Genomic DNA, 18,454 nt, shown 5'->3' with positions numbered 1-18,454 from the left:
TAGAGGGAGAGAAGGAAAGAAAAACAGAACAGCATAGGAGGGCATTGCCATGTGAGTCCTGCGGAGCCTCCCTGAAGTCCCACAAACAAAGCTATGTCCCTATTAACAAGGCTTTCGAATTATGCATAGAAAAGGTCTCTGTGATACTGGAAGGCAGGAAATGGTCATCTCACAAACTTGCTTGTGCTTGCTTTCCAGCATATATAAATCACCTGGAAGGAAGATAACGGAACAGAGTAATATTCACAGTGTTCTACACATGCATGAACACACACTTCGGCTGCTTCTTTGTGCTCCTGTACATTCTAGATACTAGCCTGATCTTGCAAGCACTCAGAAGCGAAGCGGGGTCAATACAGTCAGTACACCCGCCTGAGAGGCCAGCAAGGGACTCCCGGGGGCCACTACGGAGAGGGAGGCAACCGCAAGCCACCTCTGCTCACGTCTTGCCTTGAAGCCGTGGGGCTTCCCTGATTAAGTTGCAACTCAATGGCTCATTTCACCTTTACATTCTGAAAAATATTCACTGCAGCTATCAGCGTAAGCGACAATTTTAGCAGCAGTTCTTCCCAAACTTCTAACAAAACGGAATTTCCGACACACACAAAACCAAAAGACAGACACTCCCCTCCCCACCCTGCCCCCAGTTACTTCCGTATTCACTGGGTGGGTGGGGGGGGGGGCGGGGAGTTCTCATTTTGTAGCACCTGTTTGCTAGAATATGAGAACTTGTTGACCAGGACACAGGAGTCCTCTGCAACATGCCAAGAACTCAAGCCAGGTTGAGGCCCGGCTTTGTGTTGGGCGCCAGCAAGGCCAAAGGCAAAGTGAATCCTCCACACGCAGCCTCACGACGTTCTGGCAAAGCACAAATAGCGGAATGGATGAGAAACATCACAGAAAGGAAGGTCGTAGCAGGTCTGGCAGGTGAGGAGAGTCCTGCATCAGCACTAACTTTAGGAAGCCGGAGAGAACACAGAGAGAGAGAGCCGCCTCCTCCTTTCCCAGCCAGAGTGTGAGATTTCTGTTTTTTAAAAAACAACAACCAAGCAACTCACTGTTCCTAGGACCTGCTCCAGTTAGCTGGATCCAGTCCTTGTTAACGCAAAGTGTGACTGTGATGGGGCTTACTTGTATGTAAACGTGCACCGGAGGACTGCAGCCTTGAATGAATTCCCTCCCTTACTTCTTCTCCCTGGTTCCCCCACCCCCAAATCCATCCAGCACCTCTCTCTTTCCATTCACCAGCACCAAATGCCAGCACCTCCCCGCACAATCCTCGACCATTATCCTCACCCAAGGGGTTGCCAACTTCTTTCTTACTAGCTCTTGTTCCTGTGCATCCCACGGCAACTTGCTCTGTTTCGTCAAAAAGTTGCTTACTGATTTCTATAGGTCAGGCTGCCATTAAAGGCAGAGGTGAAAACCAGCCCCCTTTCTTGGTCAGTTGGCAACCTTATCTGGGACTCCCGCTGCTTTTTAGAGACGGATCTTTTCCCTGTGAGCAACTGCCTGGAAACTTTGTTTTGTCTCTGCAGCATCACAATGTGAGTTTTTAACAGCCCTGCCCCCTCCCTCCGATTCTTCTCTGGGGCATAGAGATAATAGAGGAGGAGGAGGAGGAGGAGGAGGAGGAGGAGGAGGAGGAGGAGGAGGAGATTGGATTTATACCCCGCCCTTCACTACCCAAAGGAGTCTCACAGCGGCTTACAAACTCCTTCCCCTTCCCCTCCCCACAACAGACACCCTGTGAGGGAGGCGGGGCCGAGAGAGCTCTGACGGAAATGGCTCTTTTTCAAGGACAGCTCTTATCAGAATGATGGCTTGCCCAAGGTCATCCAGCAGGTGCAAGTGGAGGAGTGGGGAATCAAACCCGGTTCTCCCAGATTAGAGTCCGCGCACTTAACCACTACACTACTACACCAAACTGGCACTACACCAAACTCCAGAGAAGCCTCCTGTCCCCTCCGCCCACCTCTCCCGCTGCCTCCAGCTAGGGGCTCATCGACCAGATGACAATCCTGTTCTTCTGGTAGAGAAGCTTCTCTAGGCAGCTCAGGAAATGGGAAAAGGGAAGGGAGCAGACAGTGGTGTCAGACTCCCTGTGCATTTTGCATTTTGCAGCTCGCCTGTCATTGGGAGAGGAGGTTCCTCTATCGCTCTCTTTGATGTGCCCGGGGCTTGTCACCCTAGGGATGCCAAATGTCCCGGCTTCTCAAATGTCTGTGATCCTGTTTTCCTTACTACCCTGTTTCCCCGAAAATAAGACCTACCCAAAAAATAAGCCCTAGCAAGATTTCTATGCATTTGTGGTATAAGCCCTAGTGTGTCTTCTTGAGAAAAAATAAATATAAGACAGTGTTTTATTTTCGGGGAAACACGGTAGGTAAAGGCTATGTGCCTATGGGGGAAGGGGGGGGAGCTGGCGGTTAGTTCTGGCGGGCAAATACCGTGGGGTGATTGGGTCCTGATCTTTAGTGCCTTTACTTGAATCCACTATATCTACAACCTTCACACATTTAACTTCAGTCCTAACAATAGATGTGTCCAGGATGGTATCTATCAACTGTCTCAATACAGTTAGCTTTCTACAAACTGGCTGGTGTTGAGAACTGATTTAACCAGGAGCCTGACAAATTGTTAGGACTCCCTTTTTCTTCCTCAACCTCCCGCACCACAGATATGATGAGCGGTGAGGACGGGGAAATCCCTACAACTACGGCGGACAGCACCGTGCTGGAGCAACGGACCACAGCGACTCCAGTGACGGCCGTGGAGCCTAAAGGGGCTGAGGGAGGAGCACGGGCGCCTCTCCCCACCTGGGCTGAGCCAACCTGGCTGTTGACTCCTGATCCGAGGTCCAAGAGATCCGCGTGTGACGGCCCCCAATGGCGCTACGGGCGCTCGTTCCGGGAGGAACCAGAGCACATCTGTGTTGTGGAGGGCACTGAAGCTGAGCATCTCCGCAGGGAGTTCAGGGGTGAGGCTGAAGAGAGAAGGCAAGAGATGCAAAGCATGATGCTGGACATGCCGGGCATCATCATGGAAGCCATCCAGCAAGAGTTCCGGAATCATGAACGGGCCCCTGAAGGAACTGGGAGGGCGCCGCTGGCCCCTCCGCAAGTGCCTCCGCTTCTCCCCCCAGCACCTCCGGGTGTGCTGACCTGGCTGGGCCAAACGGGCTGCCTGCACCCCAGGCGGCTCCGGAGCGGCCATGCGATGCTCTAGAAGTGACATTTAACGGCACTCCAGAGAAGCTGGCATTTTTCCTATTGCAGGTGCGCAAGTTCTTATGCGATTGGGGCCCCACTTTCGCCACAGACAAGCACCATGTGGATTTTATCGGGTCGCGTCTCCGGGACTGGGCAGCCGACTGGTTCGTGGGCCTCCACAATGTCCAGGGACCAGAACTTCGAGATGTGAATGCCTTCATGTGGGCCCTCCGACACCAATACGAGGACCTCCTGGAGCTAGAGAGAGAGCGCACCCACTTGAGAGGCCTGCGCGGGGGGGGGGGGACACAGTGTGGGAGTACTCTGATGAATTCAAAACAAATGCCGTGAAGCTCCAGGGGTGGCCCAAAGAGATCCTCATTGAGTTTTATCGGGCCAGGCTGAACCACGCAATTCTGGATCAGGCACTGGCCCAGGGCAACCCGCTAACGTTGAATGGATGGCCTGCGAGGTGGAGAACCTCTCCAACCTCTTGCGGATGTACCAGCCCTGGGTTCCTGCAAAGGCAACGGTGGTGGCGACAGAACAATGACGGGTGAAAACCAAGACGAGAGAGGCCATCAGAGACCAATGGATGCGTCAGGGCATATGCCTGAGATGTGGAGCCCCGGGGCACTTTAGAGTAAGCTGCCCTCTTGAAAAGAACCCCGGAGAGGGGAAGGGGAGTGAAAGCAAGACTTCTGCGAGGAAGCCCAAGCCGCGAGGAGCAGGGAGGAAGCATCCCAAGGCGCTTCAAGCAGGAGAGCAACAACAGCCGGACACCACCTCCTCCAGTGGAGACGTGGCAGGCAAGCTGGTGGGAAACGGATGGGACCTGCTGTAAAGGGTGCAACAAGGCAGGTCCGAAAGTCCCATGCGCCAAGTTCGGTGAGAACCTCTCCTCTTTTGTTCTATGTGACTGTGACTGTAATAAATCCCAAGCAGGGTACTCAAATACGAGTGAGAGACCTGAACAATTCTGGATGTGCCCGAGACTTAATCAGCCCGTTGCTAGTCACCGGGCTTGGGGTACCCATCCAAGTACTGCCTGAGCCTATAGTTTTCACACAGATGGATGGGTCCCCAATGAAAGAGGCATGCAAGTATCAAACAGTGCCCCTGGTATTGGGGACGGGGTCCCATTGGGAGCAACGTCCATTCATTATTACCCCTGCCGCAAAATTCTCCGAGATCCTGACCCATACGTTCAATGGAGTGGGGGCTCCCTGCACTTCCCAGACCCACGATGCAAGGTCCATGGGTGGAACTCCGAGTGGGGGGGGATGCCAACTCCTGTTTTGGAGCATGTTTGTTTGGTGCAAGGAGGAGCTCGATCTCATCCCTCCTGAGTATAGAGACTTGAATAGAGTGTTTGAGGAGGAGGAGGCAGACAAGCTCCCCCCCCACTGAAAGTCAGACTGTGTGATAGAAATTTTGTCAGGGCCCAAATGCCCAAAGGGAAGCTATACTTATGAGCCCAACTGAAAAGGAGGAACTATACAGGTTTATTGATAAAAACCTCACCTGCGGTTTTATCCACCCAGCCTCCTCCCCCTTTGCCACCCCCGTCCTCTTCCAGAAGAAGGAGGATGGTGGGTTGCGACTGAGCACAGACTATTGGGGTTTAAACGCAGTGTCTATGTCCAATGGCTACCCCCTCCTGCTCACCAAAGACCTCCTGGCAGAAGCTTCCCAGGGGCGCATTTTCATCAATCTGGACTTATGAGAGGCTTATTACAGAGTGCGCATTCGGGAGGGGGATGAACACAAAACAGCGTTCAATACCCTGTTAGGACAGTTTGAATACTTGGTGATGCCATTTGGGTTAGCGGAAGCGCCTGGGGTTTTTATGACTTTAATTAAAGAGGTGTTGCATAAACATTTATTCAAGGGGGCGCTAGTGTATCTAGATGATATCTTACTTTTTCAAAAGATAAAGATTTGCACATAAAGTTGGTCAGGGAAGTGCTCCAAACCCTTTACGAGTACTGGCTCTTTGTTAAACTCTCCAAGTGCAAGTTTCATAAGGATGAACTAGATTTCCTAGGCTATCAAATTTTGGAGAAGGGATTGGGCATGGACCTCCAGAAAGTACAGGGCGTGAGGGAGTGGGAGGCCCCCTGCACCTGGCGCCAACTCCAAGTGTTCCTTGGTTTTTCGAATTTCTACCGTGAATTCATCCCAAACATCACCCAAGTAGTCCTGCCCCTTACTGACTTGTTAAGAAGAAGAAGAGGAGATTGGATTTATACCCCGCCCTTCACTTGGAGTCTCAGAGCAGCTTACAAACTCCTTTCCCTTCCCCTCCCCACAACAGACACCCTGTGAGGTGGGTGGGGCTGAGAGAACTCTGACACAAACTGCTCTTTCAGGAACAGCTGTGCCAGAGCTTCTGACTGACCCAAGGTCACATCAGCAGGTGCAAGTGGAGGAGTGGGGAATCAAACCCGCTTCTCCCAGATTAGAGTCTGCACACTTAACCACTACACCAAACTGGCGAACGAATGAAGGGGAAGGGTCCCAACAGTATAAAGCCGGGTACCAAACTGGACTGGACCCCAGAGTGCCAACAGGCCTTTGAGCACCTGAAGGGGTTGTTTACTTTGGAGCCCATTTTAAATCATTCTGACAAAAATAAACCTTTTATAATCCAAGTCGACGCCTTGGATGTGGCGATGGGAGGGGCAATCCTGGAACGTGGGGAGAATGGGAAGCTCCACCCCCTAGCATGTGTCCAGGACGTTCTCCCCCATGGAGCGCAATTGGGCTATTTGGGACAAAGAGGCAGCCACTATCAAGCTGGCCCTTACAACCTGGAGACACTGGTTGGAGGGGGCGAGGGTGCCATTTGAGGTATGGACAGACCACAAGAATTTGGAGGCATTATGCACACCCAGGCGCTTGAACACCAATCAACTCCGCTGGGCGGAGTTTTTCTCTGAATTTCGGTTCACCCTCCAACACCTCCCTGGTAAATTGAACTTGCTGGCTGATGCTCTGTCTCGCCTCCCGCAACATGACAGCCAGCAAGAGGAAGTCATAGACTCAATGTTCACACCCACCCAGCTGGGGGGCAGTGGAGACTTGCAGCCAGGCAAAAGCGGAGGCACCCATTCAGGTTGAACCCTGGATTTGCAAATTTAAAACAGCTTTTTCAGGCGGGGACATGGAGGACATCCAAACTGACCCCTCAGCAGAGTGGAAGGGAGATGGGTGTTTGTATGGGGATGGGCGGGGACCCTGAGAGGGGAAATCCTGACTGTGGCACATGAAAATAAACTGGCAGGGCATTTTGGTTACCTGAAAACCCTTCACCTCCTTCGAAGACAATTCTGGTGGCTGCGCATGAGGGCGGACGTTTCTCAATACACGGGTTCCTGCCCGACTTGCCTGATGGGGAAACGGAGACCAGGGAAGCCCCCAGGGACTTTACAACTCCTGGAAACACCAGAGAGACCATGGGCAGTGATTTCAATGGACTTTATAACTGACTTCCCACCCAGTAAAGGCAAAACAGTGATTTGGGTCGTGGTCGACACGTTCTCCAAGCAGGCACATTTTATTCTTTGCAAACAACTGCCCTTGGCTAAAGCATTAGCCAAGCTTTTCATGCACCACATCGTGAGGCGCCACTCCGTTCTTCGCAAGATCACTTCAGACAGGGGGTCGCAGTTCCTAGCTAAATTTTGGAAGGAGCTGCTGCAAGTGTTGGGGGTAGAACAAGGACTAAGCAGTTCCTATCACCCAGAGACGGGTGGGCAAAAGGAGAGAGTGAATCAAGTGGTTCAATAGTTCCTCCGGTGTTTCACCAATTACCAGCAGGACAACTGGATCGACCTCCTCCCTTACACGGAATACAGTTATAATAACTCAGTACATAGTATCACTGGTCTCTCCCCCTTTAAGGCTGTGCATGGGTACGAAGGGGCTTCCCTCCCCACAGTAACCACCCAAGAACCCAAACCGGGAGATTTACATTCATGGTGGGGGGACTTGAAAGAGCAATAGTCCACAATCCACGAGACTCTGAAAAAAGCGAAAAAGGACTACAAAAAACATGCAGATAAAGGGAGAGCTCCTGAATGGGGACTCGGTGTATCCTTTGACAAAGAATTTGATAGGAATCCAACTGGGGAGAAAGTTGGGGTGGAAGTATAGTGGCCTATTCAAGGTGGTGAGGGTTCTGAACAAAGTAGCTGTGGGACTTGAGCTACCCAAGAATCTGAGACATATTCACCCTGTGTTTCGTTACAGTCTATCAAAAAGGGATCCAGGCCCGAACGAGTGGAGACCTTGTCCAGCCACTCCACCTCCTCTGATGATTGATGGTGAACCCCAACATGAAGTGGAAGAGATACTTGATGCTAAGTTGATACGGAACAAACTGTACTATTTGATTAAATGGCTTTGATGAATCGCATAATGAGTGGGTGAAATGCAAACATGTTAGCACTCCCTCTTTAACTCAGGCATTCCATAACAAATACCCGCACAAACCGAAGGGGTAGGAGGTCTTGGGGGGGCAGTATGTCAGGCTCCCTGTGTATTTTGCATTTTACAGTTTGCCTGTCATTGGGAGAGAAGGTTCCTCTATCGCTCTCTTTGATGTGCCCCGGGGCTTGTCACCATAACGATGCCAAATGTCCTGGCTTCTCAAATGTCTGTGATCCGGTTTTCCTTACTAGGTAAAGGCTACCTGCCTATGGGGGAAGGGGGGAAGCTGACGGTTAGTTCTGGCGGGCAAATACCGTGGGGTGATTGGGTCCTGATCTTTAGTGCCTTTACTTTAATCCACTCTATCTGCAACCTTCACACGTTTAACTTCAGTCCTAACAATAGATGTGTCTAGAATGGTATCTATCAACTGTCTCAATACAGTTAGCTTTCTACAAACTGGCTGGTATTGAGAACTGATCTAACCAGGAACCTGACAGGTGGGCTTCTTTGTGAGGCAGATCCTACAAGGAGGATGAGGACAGACAAGAGACTGGCTGTTGCCATGCAGACCATTGTACAAAGGAGAAGGAGCACCATGTGCTGCCTTCCCAGTGCGCAGATGTGAGGCTGGCTGGCTATGCAGGTGCAGGGAGACAACCTTGTCCTCTTCCCTCCCTCGGAAGAGAGTTTTCTCTTCCTTTCTGACTGAGCAGCCCCTTTATCTATTTTCTTCTTTCCCGAAGATCTGTGTCTATCCTACCCTGTCACATCATTGTATTTTTATTCTGGCTCAGCCTAGGGAAGAGGGGAGATACAAGATCACCCTTTACCTTAAACTTCTGAAAGCTTTACAATGTTAAAAATAAATAAGACATTTTATTCACTGTAGAGGGGAAAAGGCCAGGAGAAATCAGGGGTAAAATGTCTTGAGGTGAATCAATAATGAATTCTGATGTAACTTAATATTTTCACAAAAACCCCAGTCCCTATGTTTCCAGCAATTGCGAGTTTTAAACTTTTCACACAGTCTTAGAATCTGAGATGAGAAGCTTTTGTTTCAGTGTTTCCTAAGGTGGGGATACACTAACAAGTACCCAGATATCTTCTCTGAGCACACCAGGGATCACTCCACTCTTTAGAGCTATCTCCCTTTCAACTGGGCAGAGAATCTCTTCCCTCCAACTAGAAGATCTATCCATTTTCCTGGGCTGAATGGGGTTTTTCACCAATCCATCCACTCTTCCTTGCCAACCTTCTTAGTCCTCAGTCAGTATGAAATTGTTCTCAGTCAGAGTTAAACTTTCCACAGTCAACGCTAAACTCAGACTCAGTCAGTACTAAACAACTTCTCCTCAGCAGTCAGTTCCCAAGTCTTTCTGCTCAACAGACATTAACCAATCAAATCCCTTTGAGCAGCCTGTCATGCAAGGCTCTCTGGCTCTGAGAGGCATTAGCCTTTCAGAGTCCTTCACATGTTTACATAGCACTTATGAGCTTTTAAAGCACAGTCCGTCACATCCCAGCATTCATCTCTCAAAGAAAGAGGGAGAGAGAGATCACAGTAGAAAGGGCAGAGCAGAGGCATTCCAAGGGAAGTTAAACTCGACTATGTTGGGTGTCGGAGATCTACAGCTGGGGGCCCTAAAGCTGACATTGTGTGTCCCCCCAAATTTTGTCCTCACAGACCCCCTCTCTCAGAGGCTCCGTCTGGGAGAGGGTCTTCTGGGTCATGTCACAAAAGGCCTGGAATTGCTATTTCTACATCATTGTATGTATTTTAGATCTGTTTTTAACTGTTTTAATGATAATGGGGGGAGGGTTGATTTTATCATGTATGTTTAGTTTTATCTTGTATGTTTTAATTTGTTAGCCACTGCAGCAGCCCTAGTGAGGGCAGAAAGGTAGGATATAACGTCTGTAAGATAAATAAAGAAATAAATACCTGGCGTGCGGTCTAAGAAATCTCCCCTTCTTGTTATTTTAAAAGGTTGCCTTTTCTTTTCTTCATGAAGACCACAAACATTTTACCCCAGTTTATAATGAGATTTTGACATCTCTGAATAATGTACGACACTTGATCTTAGCCTGACCTGGATAACCTAGATCTCGTCAAATCTCGGAAGCTAAGCAGGGTCTCCCCTGGCTGGTATTTGGAAGGGAGACCTCCAAGGAATACCAGGGGCATGAGGCAGAGAAACCACCTTGAAAACCCTACAGGGTTGCCGTAAATCAGCTGTGACTTGACGGCCCTTTCCACCACCAAATCATGAAGGGAGAAGAGTTGGATTTATACCCCGCCCTTCACTCAGAATCGCAGAGCGGCCTTACAATCTCCTTCCCTTCCTTTCCACACAACAGACACCCTATGAGGGAGGTGGGGCTGAGAGAGCTCTGAGAGAACTTTGGCTGACTCAAGGTCACCCAGCTAGCTGCAGGGGAAGAGTGGGGAATCAGACCTGGCTCTCCAGATTAGAGTCTGCCGCTCTTAACCGCTACATCGAACTGGCTAATAATGAAAATAAAGTAACTTTATTCTTCTCACTCCTGAAATATGTGCATTTGATTAACGAAGTAATATGAAATTACACCCAATGCACCAAGGGGCACATTTACTATGGAAATTGTGCAAACATACTACTATTTCATGTATTATAATTTTAAGCAGCAGGCTTCCATTTTTCTTATTTTGAAGTAAACTACAACACTAGGGGAAAAAAAGAAATGCAAATTGCCATATGTTAATATATTTACAGCAGATGGTCTCTTAGTAGCACATTGGTAGTATCCAGGGCTATTTATTTTGGACAGGAACGCACAGGAACGGAGTTCCGGCTGGCTCCCAAGTTGACCACGGCCAGCAGCAGGAATTCATTAGCATAATAGGACACACCCAACAGCAGGAACTCATTAGGATTGGCTACATTAGGGGTGTGGCCTAACATGCAAAGGAGTTCCTGCTACGAAAAAGCCCTGGGTTTTGACAACAAACAAGTAAACAGAATAAGAAGCAAAAGGTGGGTGTGGCTGGATGAGCACACTTCTGGTAACTTGGGGGTGTGGCCTAATATGCCAATGAGCTGTGCTCTCAGGGGTGGAATAGGGTTGGAATGAGGTTGAGTGATACCCGCTGGCATAGGTGATTTTAAAAATCATTGGACAAATCCATGAAGGCTAGATCTATCAACACCTATTAGTAACAACAACTAAGTAAAGTCTACATGTTCAGGGACAGTGAACTTCTGAAAATCACATGCTGGAAACAAACGGGAGAGAGCTGTTGCCTTTCATGCCCTTATTATGAACGTCTGAGGTGCACCTGAGTGGCTGTTCCTGCAAATGGACTTGGTCCAAACCTGTGAGACTCACCTCATTGATTTTTGGTGGAAAAAGTGGAAGAACTCCTTCTAAAAAAAATCTCCTTGGCTTTCTTCCAGCAATCCTACTGGCACTTTACAACTCGCACTATTAAGAGGTCATCATGACATACAAAGAATGTGTCTGCATTTGCGACCATAAATCTACTGAGGGTCTAGAGGCCCTCTATTTTCCATGATTTGCATTAGAATGAGTAAGATATCTCAGGAATATTTTATAACAATAGCCAGGGAGAGCGGACAATGACAGACTAATTATATTGCTTGTCGACAAAAGTAAATGGGAAATGCTGCAAATGGCAAAGTTTGTTGCACAGGTGATATAGACCTTGTCAAAAAGGACCCCTATTAAGGTGGCCAATGGATAAATCCTTGCATTATGTTGTTTGACTGACTGAATTCTTGTTGTTTTTAACCTAGATTGTTATTGCTGTTATGATTTTAAAACTGTCTATAGATGTATAATGGATATTAATAGTTTGTTACTGCAATTGCTGTATCTTATTTATATTCTATGTATCTAATTCTTAACAGTCCCCTCTCCATGTGAATACTTATTTCCACAAACTGGGGCACACTAGGGCACACTCTCCCCCAACAGTTTTTCTACAGATTCAGGGAATTCTATGGGTCTGTGAAAAAAATCCAAAAACTAAAAAAAAACACCTTGGCCTGGGGCTCGCTCATCTCCCTCCTTTCCTCCCTTCTACACTGCAGCCGTTTATCTCACCAGGTGTCCTTGGAGTGGCGGCGTCTCCTGGCTCTCCTTTTCCCGCTCGGAAGCTTACGGCCCTGCTTTAGCCCGCACTGCAGGGTGCCTGCTTATTGGCTTGGTAGTATCAGGGGGTCTCCTTTGAAGGGGGTATATCCTCTGGGGTTCATGCCTTCCCCGCCATTTCTGACACGAGAGTTTAAGGTGTCTCATGTACTTTCTGCCTCAATAAACTGAACCTACTGAAGATCCTGGTGTTGAGCATGATTGACTGGGAACCCTGACAAAGTGTCAGGAATCCCCTTCCATAGCCTCTGCCCATATCTCTCTACCACGAGATGAGCGGTGAGGAGGAACCCGTTACACCTACAACAACAGCAGAGCAGGTGTTGGTGACCATGGCTCCGCCAACAACCACGACGCCGGCAACTACGCACTAAGGGCTGGTGCCGACCACAAGGGCATCGTTATTGGGAGCAGAAGGGGGTGCAGTACCTCGGCTCCCTAAGGATTCATCTACCCACAGGCGATGGGTGTGTGTGTTCAAGGCGGACACCCAGGAGACATGGATGCTCACGCTGGGCCCTGGCATCTTGAGCCGATATGACAAGCCCAAGAAGGGGCCGCAACGCCGGAGTGGGGCCAAGGAGGGCGGCTGGGAAGAGAGACCGGCCCAGATCGAAGAGACGCAAGTGCGCAATAATCGGGCCCTCAAAGAACTACTGCTGGATGTACCGAGACTGGTGACCCAAGTGGTCCAAGACGAGCTAAGATTGCTGTGCCCTGCACCAGCTCCACCAGCCCAGCAGCCACCTGCACTCCCTCCCCCTGGGCCGTCGGGGGACCAAGTGCCACAACCCCTGCCACCAGCGGACCCACAAGAGCATCGTCTCACCAAGCTCCTGGACGCAATGTTCAATGGCAGCCCAGAGACGCTGGTGTTCTTCGTGGTGCAGGTAGAGAAGTTCATCACCTACTGGGGCCACCTGTTCCCTACAGAGGAGCGGAGGGATGGGGCAGCAGATTGGTACATCCCACAATGCCCAGGGGCCCGAGCTATGCGAAGTTGATGAGTTCATGTGGGCACTGTGAGCTCAGTACAAAGACCCCATGGAAAGTGAGAAGGCCCAAAACTACTTGCGGGTCTTGAAGCAGGGGAAGAAAATGGTGCAGGAGTACACCAAAGACTTCAAGCGCCATGTGGCCAAGGTCCAGGGGTGGCTGGATGGGGTGCTGGCCGAACAGTACAGCCTGGGCTTGCACCCTGAAATCCGTGAGACCATCCTCCGAAGTGTGCACCCCATATCGTTGAATGCTTGGATGCACGAGGCGGCAGGTGCTGAGAGCCGGCTGCAGATTATCTGGATTGATAATGCCGCCCAGCCATGGGGTAGTGCTCCCCCAAACCCAGGGAGGGAGTCTGTGAGGTACGGATGAAGCAAGAGCTGTGCCTTCAATGTGGAGAAGCGGGCCACTTCGCCACTGCCTGCCCCGGTGCTTCCGCATCAGCTCCAGCGAAGAAGGAGGCGGAGAAGAAGCGCCTGGACACCCCTGTGAAGAAGAGTACCGCTAAGCCGAAATTCTAATGTGCCCTGCAAGTGAATATCCCGGAGGGGAGCACTGAGCCCAGCAGTGAGGATGACGAGGAGCCGGTGGGAAAAGGCCAGGACCTGCTGTAAGAGGCACGGAGCAACAGGTCCCTAACCAACCGGCGTCAAGGACTGTGAGCAATTACCCCCCCTTCTTCTTTGTGACTGTGATTCTCATGAACCCCAAGATGGGAACCCATGTCTGGGTGTGGGCCCTGATAGACTCGGGGTGCGCCAGGGATTTTATTAACCCCTTGTTGGTCACGGGGTTGGGGGCCCAGGTGACCCGGCTCCCATTTTTACTCAGATGGATGGCTCCGCCATGAAAGAGCTGTGCAAGTTTGAAACGGTCCCATTGCAGATGGGGGCAGGTGGCCATTGGGAGCATCAGACGTTTGTTATTACCCTGACAGCCCAGTTCCCCCTAGTCCTCTCCTCATGTCCTACTTTCTGTAACGTTCTCTGTAGAGTAGCAGGGTGGAGTTCCCTTCAATACCCCATCTGCTTGCATTCAGCTGCAGCCTTGTTTCGCACAAATACTTCACTGCTAGGCATAGCGAACATACAGTAAATAAATTTACTCTTCCAACACACACAAATCCCCTCCGCTTTGGAAATTCCAAATTGCCATCACAATACACACAATTTGGGAAAGATCTGAACTGCTGGCAAGTGGCAAGATGGCCCAGGGCCAGAGGGAAATGCTCCCTTCTCCCTCCTCTGAAACTCCAACCACACTGGCAAAAACATCTCCTCATGGAAGCTGTGCTGCTCTCATCAGGCTGCATCTCCAGCAGCCACCAAAAGTGATGTCTGACGTTTCCTCAATGCTAAGTCCCAGGCAAGGACAGCAAAAGCCTCCTTTTGATAAATGTCCAAACCTTCTCAGTGTCACATACGTCAACAAACAGAAGTACCAAATAGTGGGAGAAAAATAAGGACAAAAACTCTTGCCAAACTGTAGTCAGGGTGTTTCAGGGCAACTGGACAGTACGATGGCAATAACGGCACTGTGCCCAGACCAAGCGGCACAGGGGCAGCCATACATCACGCCCATGGGTGGCAGGACATATTATTTAAAATCCAGAAACCATCACATCCAAACCCAATACTGTCCCCTTTACAACGTCACACAGCTAAGCTGGTCTAACCCTGCAAGGATTAGTATCGGCTTAACAGAGCTCACACATGGTCAAATTAGGATTGCACTATCAGGAATACTGATAATACGAATGGGATCCATGTCTTATGCCCATGGCAGACGAGGAAATCTGAAATATAAGAATTAATCATTGCCCTGTTGAGATTGTTCTGTGATATCTGTGATCGGTGTTCCCTCTAAGCTGAGTCAGTGTGAGATATCTCACAGTTTTTTACCCTCCAGCTCACACATTTTTTTCTTAGCTCAGAAAGGATGGGGCTCCAGAGCAAACTAATTTATGCAGTAGGCAAATTGCTCGCTCACGACTTTAATGCCAGTAGCTCACAAAGTTGAATTTTTGCTCACAGGACTCCACAGCTTAGAGGGAACATTGTCTGTGATACAAAATGTTAGAGGCTGTCAAGTAAGGTATTTCTTAGTCACCTGCAGTGTCCTTTCCCTCATGGATACCAGTGTATAGAAGATGTTTCTATGACAGGGTCTACCTACTGGTCAGGCTGGGGGAGGGGGTTAGACCAGTTTTTGCTTGCGTGCATTGTGTTAGTGGGAGGAGGAGGAGGAGGAGAACAGTTGGTTTTTATACCCTGCTTTTCTCTATCCTAAAGGAGTCTCAAAGCAGCTTACGCTCACCTCCCCTTCCTCTCTCCACAACAGGCACCTCGAGAGGGAGGCTGAGAGAGCTCTGAGAGAACTGTGACTGGCCCAAGGTCACCCAGCTTGCTGCATGTGGAGGAGGAGGTGGGGAATCAAACCCGGCTCTCCAGATTAGAGTCAGCCACTCTTAACCACTGCAACATCCTGGCTGGGAGGTGGGAGCTAGAATACGGCCAGTCAAGAAGTCAGGAGTCCAAGTTTCAGGAGGGAGGTGGGTGAACTGATGCCGTTCAGAAGAACAGTATTGCTCTCCTGGGTATCTGCATGCTCTTCTATGCCTGCATACTTGCAGACCTACTCTCTTAACAACAGTCTCTCCTCACAAAGGAAATGGCCCTGCAGAAGCAGTCCCTGGAACTCCTCACCACTCAGAGAAACAGGGAAGGATCACCTAGACGATCCTGGAATAACAGCAGCTAGGTCATGTTTGATTTCCTTCTAGGACACAGAGCAGCCAATTGTCACACTGTCTCCCCTTGACCTATTTTCTGCTGTTTGTAAAGAAACAGACGGGAGTTTTTCTAGTGCTCTGTCTCCTTGCGTCAAGGAGGAAGGTTCCAACTCACACAGTATATAGGCTGAAGCCCTTTTCCTTGCCAGAAGATCCACTTGTTGACAATACCAACTTTTGGAAAGCGGCTATGCTAGGGCAAAAACCACTGTTTACCAGCGTCTCAGAGATATTGAGCTACAAAAATCTTATGCCGCACTTCCGCCTCTTTACAAATCTCTGAAATCCAAAACATTAATGTCTGTTCCTTTATACCTAGCTAATATTTCCAACCCAAATCATAGATGGGCCTTTTCCAGAGCCAGATTTGACACTTTTCCATCTGCAGTTCTTTCCGGAAGATTTCAACGTATCCCCAGACATTTGAGATTTTACTCATGCCCTTCCGAGTCAATAGAGACCCTCCCCCATATATTATTTCATTGCTCCCACTATGCAGAAGAAAGAGCCCTTTTAATTACGCCTTCATTAAGGTCATTTAGGTTTCAAGGACAATTAGTAATCCAGTCCGAGGAACTTTTGCTGAAACACCTACTGGAGGACAAATCCACGGTTATTTCAAGGAATGTTGCTAAATTTCTTTCCATTATAAAGCGTAAGCACCTCCTTAATACTCCTTGAGATGTTTTTTCTCTGTAATGCCTTACGACAATCTGGAGACTGTTTTTGATTCTGTATGCTGTTTGATGGGTCTTTGACTGTAATAAACTGATTGATTGATTGATTGACAATACATTATAAGTCCTTGCTTGAAATGGGAGACTGGGTCTCCCGCGTACAAGAGAGCGTACTTGCAAGCAAACTCCCACTTTGCCATTTCAAGACAGAAGTCTGCGAGGACCAATCAGAAGGCATCTTATGGGGTGAGGATCTCTTTCAAGGCATTCTTGCTTTCCAGGAACAAAACAAAGAATAGAACTTTGATCAGGGAGACTGCCAGGTGAACATCACTAACTGCTCAGGAACTCTGCTCTTCTAGTAGGACATACATAGTCAAACCCACTTCAAGAGCTGGTACAAGAATCTGACCCAAAGAAATAGTCAGCCAGCTGAATAATAAGCATGGATTCTTGTGAACGTAACATATTGATAGATGATGTTTCCAGGTAAGTTCTCTTCATTGAGTGGGCTTTCCAGAAATTCCCACAAGAAATTAGTACTACAAGGGGATCATACAGCCTGATAATTCCATTAATCATAAAATCAAAGTTTGCCCCAGAGGTATGAAATTTGGCATGAAGATTTTCTCTAAGGGGTACATCTGGCCAGATTTCAGAAAAATCTGATAAAGGATGACATTTATATTTTTTATCTGTCACTGTATCTTACAGTAAATGTGCCGGTCCCCAGGCAGATGACTCCACACACATATATGAGGTGTTTCTGCAGACGCAGAAAATTAACCACAAAATAATAGTAATAAAAAATCCCTAAAATCCAGGCTGGTGAGGTTGGAATATTCTCCAGAGGGAAGAGGACATTGAGAGCGACTGAGTGTAAATCAAAGGGGGGGAAAAACGGATAGGGAGGGGAGGAGAAATTAGTTCACTCCCGTCCCTGAGAGATCAGAGGATCTTGGAGAGGAAGATTTTGAGGGGTGGGGTGGGACTCCCCAATCAATCTCCTCTCAGTTCCTTGTGGACACCAAGCAGGCATGATTAGGGCACTGGACTAGGCCAGTGGTGGCGAACTTCTGGCACGGGTGCCAGAGGTGGCACTCAGAGCCCGCTCTGTGGGCACGCGTGCCATCGCCCCAGCCAGGCCCAGACCATCATTAAAGTGTCGAATTCTCTGCCAAATAATTGTAAGTAAATGAAAGCATTTGGGATTGCTTTCCTTACTTTGTTTGGGTCATCTTAAGTTAATGTAGGGGTTGTTTTTTCTAAAGTAAAACCTCAGTATTCAGGTTAAATTGCCGTGTTGGCACTTTGCGATAAATACGTGGGTTTTGGGTCGCAGTTTGGGCACTCGGTCTCTAAAAGGTTCGCCATCACTGGGCTAGGCTGAGAGAAAGCCAGGTTTGGACCCCTGCTCAGTCGTAGGGGCAGCCTGCGTGACCTTGGGCCCGTCGCCTTCACCTGCCTCACAGGGAGACTGAGAGAAGGCTGTTGTGTGAGATCCTTATGTTTTGGGGGAAGTTGGGGCATAAATTAGGGGTGGGCATTCAGATATTCCCCAGCCAGGAATTCATTGTTTTCGGTTGGCTGACAGATATCAGAAATTACTCCAAACACTCCCAAAATTCTGGGAGTAATTAAACTTTATCTCTTGGGATTTGGGGGGTGTTTTGGGGAGGCCAGGAGTGGGGGGGGGAGAGAAGCTGGCCCCAGCAAACAGCTGTCAGGTGGCATGTCGCCCTTTCAATTTTAAAGGGCTATCAATTTCTATGAGAGTAAGCCAGACCTCCAGAGCTAAGATTTCCCCCTCACTCCCGCTGCCCCTGGGGTGGGTGGGAAAGGAAAGGGAAACGGAAAACGTGGGCCCCAGAGTCTAGAATCTGGAAAGAAAAACGGAAACAGAATCCCAAACTGAGGGCACTTCCAAATATCTGGGATGATGGAACTCATGCCCCCCCCCAAATCCATATCTGAGATTAATACAATTTTTAAGTGCACATCCTAAATACCTAAATAAATAAATACTTACTGCCTACACGAAGCATGATTTCTCCTTTTAGTCTAAACTTCCAGAAAATTCCATGCCTGATCATTTGTTCAGTGGAAATCCTTTGTATATTATGCTACACCTTAGCCATCCTTCGTCATCCCCCCCCCCCCCCCCTTTGACCCAGAATGTATCCTGA

General features: G+C 49.0%; 1 protein-coding gene across 1 annotated transcript in view; it reads right to left on the bottom strand.

Moving 5' to 3' along the window:
• The window catches only part of LOC107116870 (gamma-aminobutyric acid type B receptor subunit 2-like), a 293,581-nt gene that overhangs the window by 53,301 nt on the left and 221,826 nt on the right, over positions 1 to 18,454 (bottom strand). The window lies entirely within an intron of this gene.

This window comes from Gekko japonicus, unplaced genomic scaffold (genome assembly GCF_001447785.1).
Source record: "Gekko japonicus isolate JY-2015 unplaced genomic scaffold, Gekko_japonicus_V1.1 scaffold1976, whole genome shotgun sequence".
Lineage (NCBI taxonomy): Eukaryota > Metazoa > Chordata > Lepidosauria > Squamata > Gekkonidae > Gekko > Gekko japonicus.
The sequence above is the reverse complement of the archived record's forward strand: the minus strand, read 5'-3'. Positions and strand labels throughout refer to the sequence as shown.